The 11,960-nt window shown below is 35.9% G+C and overlaps 1 pseudogene across 1 annotated transcript; it reads left to right on the top strand.

The window, feature by feature from the left end:
• Positions 1-399: 399 nt before the first annotated feature.
• On the top strand, positions 400-1,208 carry LOC308506626 (small ribosomal subunit protein eS1-like; annotated as a pseudogene). The gene has a single exon. The product of its transcript is annotated as a small ribosomal subunit protein eS1-like (transcript).
• Positions 1,209-11,960: the final 10,752 nt, after the last annotated feature.

The following is an 11,960-nucleotide window of genomic DNA, read 5'->3' as shown; positions in this document are numbered from 1 at the left end:
AGCTTGAACACCAGCTTCTCAACATATTAGTATTAGTAAGATTATTAGTAAGACAAATTATGTGATATCACTGTTCCTCAGTTTAATCATGCACAAAATGGGGATAATAATAGTACTTACCGTTACATGTTTTTATGCAAATTAATTAGTTACATGTGAAGAACTCAGAACAATTCCTGGTATATCATAAGTATTCAATAAAGATAAAGAGTTACTATTGCTATTATTATTATTATTATTATTATTATTTTCATCATCATCATCCCCATTGGCTTCCAAGATATGTTTGTTGAGTGAATAAAATAATGCAAGAATATGTGAATGAACGATAGTAAAGGGACAATAAATAAACAAGCCCAGACCGAGTAGAGATAGTAAGAACTATACTTGGCCCCTTTTGGCTCTCTAAGCAGCACCATGGCCGTCGGCAAGAACAAGCGTCTTACGAAAGGTGGCAAGAAGGGAGCCCAGAAGAAAGAGGTGGACCCCTTTGCTAAGAAAGATTGGTATGATGTGGAAGCGCCCACGATGTTCAATATAAGAAATATTGGAAAAACACAAGTCACAAGACCTCAAGGAACCAAAATCACATCCAATGGTTTCAAGGGTCATGTTTTTGATGTGAGCCTAGCTGATCTGCTGAATGATAAAGTTACATTTAGAAAATTCAAGTTAATTACTCAGGATGTTCAGGGCCAAAACTACTTGACTAATTTCCATGGCGTGGATCTTATCCATGACAAAATGTGCTCCGTGGTCAAAAAAATGGCAGACAATGATTAAAGCTTATGTTGATGTCAAGACTCCCAATGGTTATTTGCTTTGTCTATTCTGTTTGTTTTACTAAAAAACACAACAATCAAATTCGGAAGACTTCTTATGCTCAGGATCAACAGGTCCGCCAAATTCAGAAGATGTTAGAAATTATGGCCCTAAGAGGTGCAAACAAATGACTTGAAAGGGATGGTCAATAAATTCATTACAGATAGCATTGGAAAAGACATAGAAAAGACTTCCAATCTATGTACCTGCTTCATGATGTCTTTGTTAGAAAAGTCAAAATGCTGAAGAAGTCCAAGTTTGAATTGGGGAAACTCATGGAGCTTCATGGTGAAGGTAGCAGTTCTGCAAAAGCTACTGGGGATGAGACAGGTGCTAAAGTTGAGAGAGTTGATGCATATGAGCCCCCAGTCCAAGAATCTGTTTAAAATTCAGATTTTCATGGTGACAAAACCTATTCGTGATGTTTTTTTAAAAAAGGGGGGAACTATAAAATTGGAAGAATCTTTCCAGAGCTGGGATTGTTTTGTTTCAGGTTCTCTGTTTATTATTTAGGGTCTCTGAAACTAGAGAAGAATTAGGATCAACAGCAGGGTGCTTACAAGTAAGGCCTCTGGACTTGGATAGACCTGCATTTGCAGTCAAGTTCCAGCGCTTCCTACTTATTGCTTGATCTTGGAAAATTGTTTATCCTTCAGCTTCCTCAATCAGAAAAATAACAGAATCTACCTCACTGTTGTGGCAAATGTTAAAAAATAATAATAATAATGCATGGATAGTTTATTACCACAAAGACTGGAACATTGTAAATATTTAGTAAATAATGACTTATTATCTTTCCTCTCATTGTGCCTTTTCTTCCTGAGAGGAGCATTTATAGTATAAATAACATGCTTATTTGGGTGTGTAAGTGGGGCTGCAAAAGGGTGTGTTTTAGGGGGATATTGGCCTCCGGCAGAAAACTGCATTTAACCAGACTTGAAACCATGAAGTTCAAGACAATGATGTAATTATTTAAAAAAGGAAAGGACAGGAGAGATAAAAAGATATGTCAAAAGATGAATCAATTAATCATCTGAGGTTGCCTGAATAACTAGGGGGAGTAAAGACCAACAGGTTTGTGGATTCCAATTAGCAGGAAAACAAGGCACCACTTACTCAATTACTAGTTAATAATGACCTAAAATATCTAGACGATCTGCATAATAACTTATAAAAAGTTTTCCTATACACTACCTGTTGATTTTTTATGACACTTTTATAATGTGAACCTTACTATGTTTCTTATTTTATAGGTAAAGGAAAAAATATCCTCAGCCAGGAAGGAAACACTCCCAAGATAACACAAGCCAGTAAGTGGTAAAGTCAAAACTCTGTTCCTGGTTTCAGATTTGAAATTTCATGGACTTTCCATTATATTATTGCCTTGCTGGAAATTAGGTTGTCTCTAAGGCCTTGTCTATGTAAACCAATTATGATGAAACAGTTGATGGGTTTTCCAATATTGAAAATTGAGTTTGACCAGTTGACTTTTTCAGTCATTCTTTACTCAGATTCAGTAAAAGTGTCAATCCCCTGGGCTTAGTCTGGGCCTACTCATGGCAGAACTGATCCCAGGATTGTCTTCAGTCCATAGGCCTTGTTTGGAGGCAAACAGAGGAGGGGTCAGGGGCGGGGAGGGGAGGTTTTGTTTGTTTGTTTCAAATTGGCACAATTTGCCTGACCTTGTTCTAGTCCTGCATCCGATGAGAAGCAGACACGATGAGAATATTGTCTAGCAGAGTAGTTCTCAAAGTATGGTCCCCAGACCAGCAGCACCGTTTCCTGGGAATATGTTTGACACACAAGTCTTCCAGCTCTTTCCCGAACAGAATGGATCAGAAACTTTTGGGATGAGGCCCAGCTATCTGTGTTTTAACACCCTTCCAGTGATTCAGTTGTACCCATTTGAGAACCACTGATATAGAACAATACCTTACAATAGCAGTAATTTCACAGCAGAAACCATGTTTTATGCAGGTGGGCATTCAGATTTTCCAGAACATTACAGATATCTAATAAATGCTTAAAAAAATCAATAAATGAGAATAAGCAGCGGCACTCTATGCAGCTTTCAAACTCACATATATCTTTGTTTTCATATTTGCAGGTTGTATAATTTTCTTTTGACAGAAAATGTGCTGATTGTCAATGTATTGCCACTAGAAATTAATAGCTGACACACTTATGTACCAAAATTGCTAATAGAGAAAAAATACAACCTGAACACAGTACCTCAGAAAAGAAAATGTAAAGCAATGTTGAAATAAGACTTTACATGAAATATACAAAAAGGAAAAATAACTCATTAATAAAAATCTTTTCAATTTCATGTCTTTTTCCACTTATACAGTATTTCTGATCTATAGTAAACTAATACACTGCAAGGAGGGCCCTGATAGTGATTAACACAGCAACAGCAGATTACCTAAACAAATTCAGATAGTGAATCTCTTAAAGAAGTTTACCCAATGAATCACATCCCCTGCTATTTATGGCCTTTTGTAGTCCCCTCCCAAAGCGAATTTAGCTGAACCTTGCGTAAAAAATAAAACACCCAGAAGGCCTTGTTTGATTTCCAAAGATGGGTCACAAGTAACCTTGCAGCTTCTGATTTGATTTCTTTAAACACTCTAAGGGGGAAATCAGCCACCATATCTATAGTCCAACTCTCTTGAGATTGCCGTTTTGTGAGGAAACCAAACCAGCCATATGAAGAGGTGATATATGATGTCTGACAATTAAGTTCACAAACTGTTGCAACACTGTTGCTAACCTTTTTTGATATCAGAATTTGATATAAATTCACTATGAATTTGTACCACCTGGACAAACAGTTAACCAAGTTTACTATTTGGAAGTGCTAAAAAGGCTGCGTGAAAAAGTTAGACTACCTAAACTTTTTGCCAACAATGCATGTCACTTGCATCACGACAATGCACCAGCTCACATGGCACTGTTTGTGAGGAAGGTTTTGGCCAGTAAACAGGAGGGTATTGAAATATCCTCCCTACTCACCTGGTCTAGCCCCCAACAACTTCTTTTTTTAACCGAAGGTAAAGGAGATACTGAAAGGAAGACATTATGATGACATTCAGGATCAAAGGTAATATGACGACAGCTCTGATGGCCATTCCAGAAAAAGAGTTCCAAAATTGCTTTGAAGGGTAGACTAGACACTGGTGCCGGTGCATAGCTTCCCAAGGGAAGTACTTCAAAGGCGACCATAGTGATATTCAGCAATGAGGTATGTAGCATGTTTTCCTAGGATGAATTTGCAAACTTAATTGTCAGACCGTGTAGAGAGGGTATGTTGCCTAGGCAACTTCCAGGTGTTTTAGTTGGCCCAGCTGAGGCAACAGCCCTATGAACACAGCATGTCATAGATGTCTACCTCAACTGAGCTTCAAATAACTCCCCTCAGCTACCATGTAACAGCAAGCTCATGACAGACTTACTGAAAAGAGCCCAGATGAGCCTTGTTAGTACACAGAAATATGACAGAGAGTAATTAATTGTTTTAAGCTAAGTTTTGAGGTGGCCCTCTACACATCAACAGATAACAGACATACTAATGTTCACTTCAAACAACCTTTATGTTAATAATCATAGTAATAAAATATATACATGAGTGAATAGTAACCTGATTTTACTATTTATCATTATTTCTATCCATTCCCTTTTAATCACAGAAATTTTGATTTACTTCTCAATCGTGCCAGAAGAATCCACCTAATTCTGTCCCTTTTTGCCCATACAATTTGATCAACAGAAACCTAGAGAAAGCTGAATTTCATACCAGAGAATTGATGGAGCTTTATGTGCACAAAATCACTCATCGAATTACTCTCCATTGAGCTGTGAGCCATAAGGGAGAGAAAAAAATAAGAACAGCACAGCAGGTAACAAAGATTAGAATATAAATGAGAATGGTTGAAAGATAACTCTAAACATTATGCTTGAGGAGGATAATATGCTTAATAAGATGTGAGCACATCTATATTTTTATTCATATCACCACTTTTTGTACATTGATAAATCATAGATAAAGAGAAGTAACCCCTCTTTCATCATTTGCTATTAAAGATTTTCAGCCACTGTTCTTGTCAACTCTACATTGTTATTGGGGAGAAAATGTGTAGAGAAAAGGTGATAATGTACAATCTTGTATTGTACGTTAGAATATAAATCACATCAAGGAACTAGATTGCTGCTAGAATATTATTAGCATGGCTCATGCAACATACATTAATGGATTCATTCACCATATAGGTGAATACCAAGAAACAAGTTCCATATCGTTATCTTTTATGTAGTTTGATTACTTTGGTAATCATGTAACAGAGTTCAATTGACAATATAATTGACTCTTTGGAATTTGCTATTAAGAAGCTGCTTGATTTATCATCCTCTAAGATTTTCATTAATAGAAGACATTTATCCTGGCTCAAAAAAAAACTATTTTTATGGGCCAATGTGTATATGTTTTATTTTCAAATAATCTGTCAACTTCATCCCAGCGAGGCAATGGAGTGTAATTGAATGACCTGTGTACGAGGAGTCCGGAAGCATGATTCATTTAACCAGTATTGTCAAGTTTTCACCAAACAGCAGACACCATTTTAGATATTGGTAGGCACAGCCCCTATCCATGTGGGTTTTAACACTACCACATTTTAGTTCTGACCTGATCATAAGTATCTACGTGAATAGGAAGTCATGTGATCTTAAACACATCAGTTAAAAACTCTGATTTTGGATTGTGTTCTGCGAAATAAGATTAGTTGATTACCAATGTATCATTATTTCAATATCGTGAAGTAAACTTTTTCTGTAAGTTCAAAACAAATCATTTATTTTATCAAAATATGACGTGTCAGGATTCAACACAGGAAAAATAACAATACTCTTCTCTAAATAATAAGTTTATTAAATTTCAAATCCTATATCTGTTTTTAATACAGCTTACATTTCTTGACTTATTGAAATTATATTTTCTAAGAAGCTTCCTAGATGCCCCACTAGTTTATTCCAGTCAAAAACTTTGCACTTTGTTGTTACCTAGAAAATGAACAAGAAATATCCATATGCTGTAAGGGCTCAAAATTATCTGTGGGAGATAGTCACAGAGTGACAATTTTGTAAAAATGTGGAATAGTGTGATAAATACATGGGAAAGCTATTATGGAAACACAAAACAGGAACACTCCACATGGCCTAGCTGAGGATAAGGAAAGACCAGAGGTTTCTCTCATATTAAGAATAAAGTTGTTTCTCTATAAAGCACTACTGGTATATCAGATGAGAACAGTCTTCATTCACTTCATGGGACTGTCCCATGTATTGCAGGATATTTAGCACCCCCTGGTCAGCATCCAGGAAGTGACAGGAAGAATCCCTAGCCATGTGATAATCAAAAACATTCTCAAATATTTCCAAATGTTCCCAGGGAGAGGGGTGATATGCCTGGGTTGAAGGATTCCATAATCTCCCATTCGATGAGATGTTTTAGAAAGGTCGGAGAATGAATCAGTGTTTCCCTGAGAAGAACATGAGAGAATATTAAATGAATGGACTCAGGAGACTTCATGTTGTTCATTGGCTGTGTGGAAATAAGATGAAGTTTTTCTTAAATCCCGAGTCTTTGCAATATTTTGTTTATTGTTTAAAGACAGTCTTTGCTAAGATATTCATGAAAGATATTTTTAAAGGCAATTTTTGTTATAATCCAAAGGAAATACTTTGCTCAATGAAATGAAATAGATAAGAGAAATACATGATATACTTATCACATGAACATTGTCTTTTTACTGGGTGGTGAAAAGCAAAAATTCAAACTGAAGCCCAGGTCCCAGGCTTATGATTATTTATATGGACTGTGAAAGTCTAAAGGAGAAAAAGAGTAAAGAATATCCTATCTCAGCTAGCAATACTATTTTTTTACATTTTTTTTACATTTTTTAATTGGTTTCAGGTGTACAAAACAATGTAATAGACATTTATCATTTGTATCTCTCACACGGTGATAACCCCCTCCCCCCATCCACTATCCTTCTGACATTGCACAGAGCCATTATACATTTCCACTGTCTCTATTCCTAATGCTGTACTCCACTTCTTGCTAGATGGGAGGGGGTGTGAGGATAAGGGGGAAGGTGAGGGGATTAGAAAGCACGATTGGTAACCATAAGATTGCCACGGGGATTAGAAAGTCAATTTGGGGAATGTAATCAATAATGTTGTAAAGATTTTGTAGGGTATCTGACTGACACATGTCTCATTAGGGAGACCACCTCAGGGATGATGTAGATGCCTGATCACTGCACTGTACACCTGAAGCTGAAGCTAAACAATAATGAATGTCAACTACAATGTTTTATATATATAAATATATATATATATGTAACTGTATATCTATACATGTAACTGTATATATATATATATATATATATATATATATATATACACACACACACATATAGTCACAATACTATCTTTAAGACTTGTTTGCTTGAAGGCCCTTATCCAATATATCTGAGAGTCCAAAACATTTAATAATCCAGTATAGTCAAACCAAAAAGAACAGAACTCTTTTAACAGGTAACTATTTGTGTTACTGTGGTTATAATTTTTCTTTTCAAATAATATGCAAAACTACTAATTATTCACCAACAGAGAGGTAATTAAAGTTTCCCCCACCATGAAACTACTTGTAAGCAATAAGGCTGTTTGTTCCCTTATGCTGACCTGCATTGAAAGATTTAAATTGTGTCTAGTTTAAATGTTAGTAAGTTAATGAAAATAACGTGTGGGGCAGCACTGCATTACAGATTGCATGCTGTGCCTGCATTAAATTACCATGAAATATCAATAAAGCCTCTTGTGCATATATACTCCAGCCTAAAATGTACTGGTTTTACCCCAGCAACGTAGGCTCGATTTCTTGCACAGGAAGTCTCATTAAGGGAACATGAGGGTGAACTCTTCATTCTTTCCATTTATATGGGGATACATACTCATCAGATCCAAACAGGGCTTCCTAGTCAGTGTTAATCCATTTATAGACACTGTCAGCCCCCTGAGTACAGGACAGCTCTGTCTTTGGAATAACTATTTTACAGTATGAAAAATGAGTTTTTTCCTTTCCCTTTACTATTATCCTGCTGTTTGTTGTCTTCATTTTCCTTGAATTGCTTCCATTTTCATGTCTCAACTGTAAGCTTATGTGCCACTGAAAACACGTGCACACACACAAACATTGTGTCCCACAAAGGATGTGAGAAATACCAAGAACACCTAAGCAAGACCTAAATGATTAAACAAGATCTTAGAAATTTTTTCTCATTAAATTTTAATCTTGTTGATTTAATCATACACATTTAATCATGATTAATAATGATGTGTATGCATTTCAAGAAAATTGCACAATAAGCACAAAAATGAAAGACTAGCCTCCGGTAATATTTTCGAGGAATTTTAGGGGAAAAAGTGAAGAAAAATAAAACAGAATATGAAACTAAAACAAAGACTAATAATGTTAACCTGCGTAACCCAGAAGGCATTTAAAACATGCCCACATCAATATAGACCTATTCCAATAATACACCTATGGGTGTTTTCCATAATCTAGTTTGTAAATGTAAATGTCTTTAGTGATTTAGTCTATATTTCTGCCCCCAGGAGATTATTTCGTAATCCAATCACTAGCATCATAAGAAGATTTTTGCTAACTGCCCTATTCCAAGTTTCCTGGCACTGGGTCATAATGCTTCACTCATTGCTGTTTATATAAAGCTTTTGTGAATTTGTGACTAGTTTTCTTACCATTTCTCTGATGCAATTTAGCCAATAAAATCCTATATATATATATATATATATATATATATATATATATATATATATGAACATATGTTATATAATGAGTGTCAACACACACAAACTTACATGCACACACACATACTTTATAGAAAAGAGACCCAAACCAGTCAGTTTTACATAGTTTCCAACCAGAGCTGGTTTTAATATCAATTAACTTTCAACATTATTCTTGGTTGAGAATATGCAGAGAAAAACATTTTTTCTCTCAAAAATATTTCCACTTAAGATATACAGTTAACATAATAATAGCCTCACTCGTGGCAGACTGAGAGCAGAAGAGGAAGTGGTGTTCTATCATCTGTTTCTAATGCCAATCATTGTACAAGAAGTGCACACTTGGTGAGCGGGAAATATATTTTAAATACCTTAACTTAAAGAAATAAAATAAGAACAATTCTATTGCTGCAACCTCTGTTTGACAAACATGGACTGACAGCAAAACTACATTAAAAAGCAATTGGAGTTCATAGTTTCCGTTGGCCACACCAGGTTTGTTCCACTTTTTAAGTGCAAGAATGTGTTAATTTATCTGGAAAGAAAAACTCTTCTTGCAGGCATAACCGGCATATTTTCAGTGTTCTGAAAATAAGAAAGCCAACTTTAAAGGAAGCACTATGTCTAAACCACCTACTCACCGAGTTAACCCTTTAACAAAATACTTGGAACACCATCTTTGGTGACTTGAAAACACGCTCTTCTCCCCTTTTCAATGGTCCCAGTGTTGCTGAGACCTAATTAACAGAACAGACCTCCAAGGCTCCCTCTGCTGAATGAGTCTGGCAGTGCCCAATAGTTTCAGAGCTAATGGCACATAGGAAGTATGTAGGAGAATGTCCATTTCAGTGACAAAAGCAAATGCTGGGAACGCATACTGAATGTTTGGGGGTCATCTGTGCCATACTCAACAATTCAATAACAATCGACTGAACACCTACTATGTGCTGAGTGCCAAGAACACAGCAGGGCACAAGAAGGCCAAGTATCTATTATACAGAGCTAATATATTATACAAAGCTGTCGCCTACACTCTTAACAATTTATTGCAAAATACCAGAAAACTGACCACAGAACTCTAAATAGGATCCACTTCTTACCTGAAGCCTTTTCTGTGGAATAACAATGACCACAACTATTATGGCAGTTCTGTTAATAGGAATGCAAGAAGCTGTCAGGGGTAAAGCAAGCATGAGAGGGTTTGCAGTGCCCCCAGCTCCAAAGTTCAGCTGTTAGACTTTCAGGATTCCATTCTTTGAAAATGGTCATGGATTCACTATGCTTTCTTTCTCAAATGGCTTTCTCTCCTCTCTGCCAGCCCTGAATCTGCATCTCTGGATACTCTGATTAATAACCAACTCATCTCTTGGGTTTTTGAATTACCTGAAGTCACAGGTGGTTCCATTCACTGACCTCCAACCTGTCACCCTCCTCCAAAATACATATAGCACCAAAAATGACCCCCTTCAAAATCATTAAAAAGAAGGGAAAGTATGTATTTCCTCTTCTTTCTCTCATCTTTCCTTTTTCCTTCTCTTTCCTTCCTTTTTATTTCCTTCCTTACTCTTATTTTCCTACCCCATATCTCCTTCACTCTTTTTTCTTTATCCTCCTCCTGCACATCTATTGATTTTTTTGTCTCTTCATATTTCTTGCTTGACTTGAAAGACACTCCTTGTCCTCTTACATCTTCTGATGGAAGCTCAATCCATTCCTATAACCAACTTTGTACCTTGTTTTTTTATGTCGGTACTCTAGTCCTATTTCACAACAAAGGCACAGAACATCACGTAACAAGAAAATTGTTTCAGTTTCTATCTACTTTTTAAAACTGTTAATAGCAAAAGTTTAATGAGTTTTAAAAACAAAGTATAAAAGAAAAAAAAATTCGGAGGAAACCTGGGTGATAGATAGACCCATTTTCAATGGGCATTGCCAACTCTGTTTGACCAAATGACAGGAAGAAGAAATCTCCAGTATTAACATAATTCTTGTCTGCTTGCGCAACGCAGAGAATTTTGAAGTCTGCTACTCGCAAGTTGCAAAATCCAAGGATTAAACTACAAGTATGTTCCAATGCCAAAGAGCTCAGTGGAGCTCTGCTCCTTTAAATGCCTTTTTGCTAAACTGAAAGAAAAAAAAACAGACACATATCATAAAAGCATATTTAATCAATTCGAGAGTGTAACTATTACCAGGGCTTACTCAGCTACGAGGAGGAATTCTAATATTCTATGCTTTTTTTAGAGAACCATTACCCTATTCAGAATGCTCACCACCCTTGATTGACACAATAAATGCAATGAATTTTCAGCTGTTGTAGCAGGTGAAAAGCGATAGCATCTAAACCTCTGGGTTTTCACATCCTGTCTCTCAGAAATTCTTGCTGCCACAGGAATATCTTTCAGTTTGTTCAGTCTCATATCAGCAGTGACACCCAGTGGCTGGAAACATTTTGAACAAGCTGGCTCTCAGCTCTCTCTCTGTCCCTGACCCCCACCTCCTCTTTCCAGGGAAAGATTTTTGTAAGTGCTTTGTTTCTCTGACCTTCTTACAGCTCTCCACAGGAAAATAATTTATCAGATTGCCTAATGTCAGCCTGCTTTTCTTTAAAATTTACTCGAATTAGAAAGCCTCAGACATTTCCTTTGCACTAAAGACATTTAAACCTATCAAAATATGTTCAACTAATCAGATATTTGGTTTCTAAAAATAAAACCAGATATACAAATATAGGCATAAAAGAGGAGAAATATGCTCAATTGATTTCCTACATTTTGCACTTTAAAAAAAATAATTGCCAGCAGAAATCATGACTTTATTATTTATTCATAGCAAGTCATTCAAAGCATATTAAACTAAATTGTGAGGGAAAAAGCAATATAAACTGTGGACTAAAATCAACTTCATTCCAAAGAATGGCTATCAGTAAAAATATATCCACTCTTTCTAATATAACAATTTTATTAACTAGTTCAGCTGGGTTCACAGAATGAAATAAATGGGGTTTTGTTTTGATGTGACAGAAACTCAAAATATTTTAAAAGTCTCTTACACATAGCTTCTTAATTCCAAAAACTCATTTGTGCAATGTTTTTGGATACAATTGCCTTGAAAAGCAAAGATAGAATTGTGTTCTATGTTATTCAAAAGACAAACTGTTTTTCCTGTGTGTAGTTAGAGCCAAAGAAGATATTTCATTCATCAAGTAGATCATTGTCCAGAATCAAGCACTCACCAGCATTGGGTCTCTTAATTACTGAAATTAA

Source organism: Rhinolophus hipposideros (assembly GCF_964194185.1).
Source record: "Rhinolophus hipposideros genome assembly, chromosome: 13".
NCBI classification, from domain to species: domain Eukaryota; kingdom Metazoa; phylum Chordata; class Mammalia; order Chiroptera; family Rhinolophidae; genus Rhinolophus; species Rhinolophus hipposideros.
Note: the sequence above shows the minus strand (reverse complement) of the source record. Positions and strands in the feature narration are given on the sequence as shown.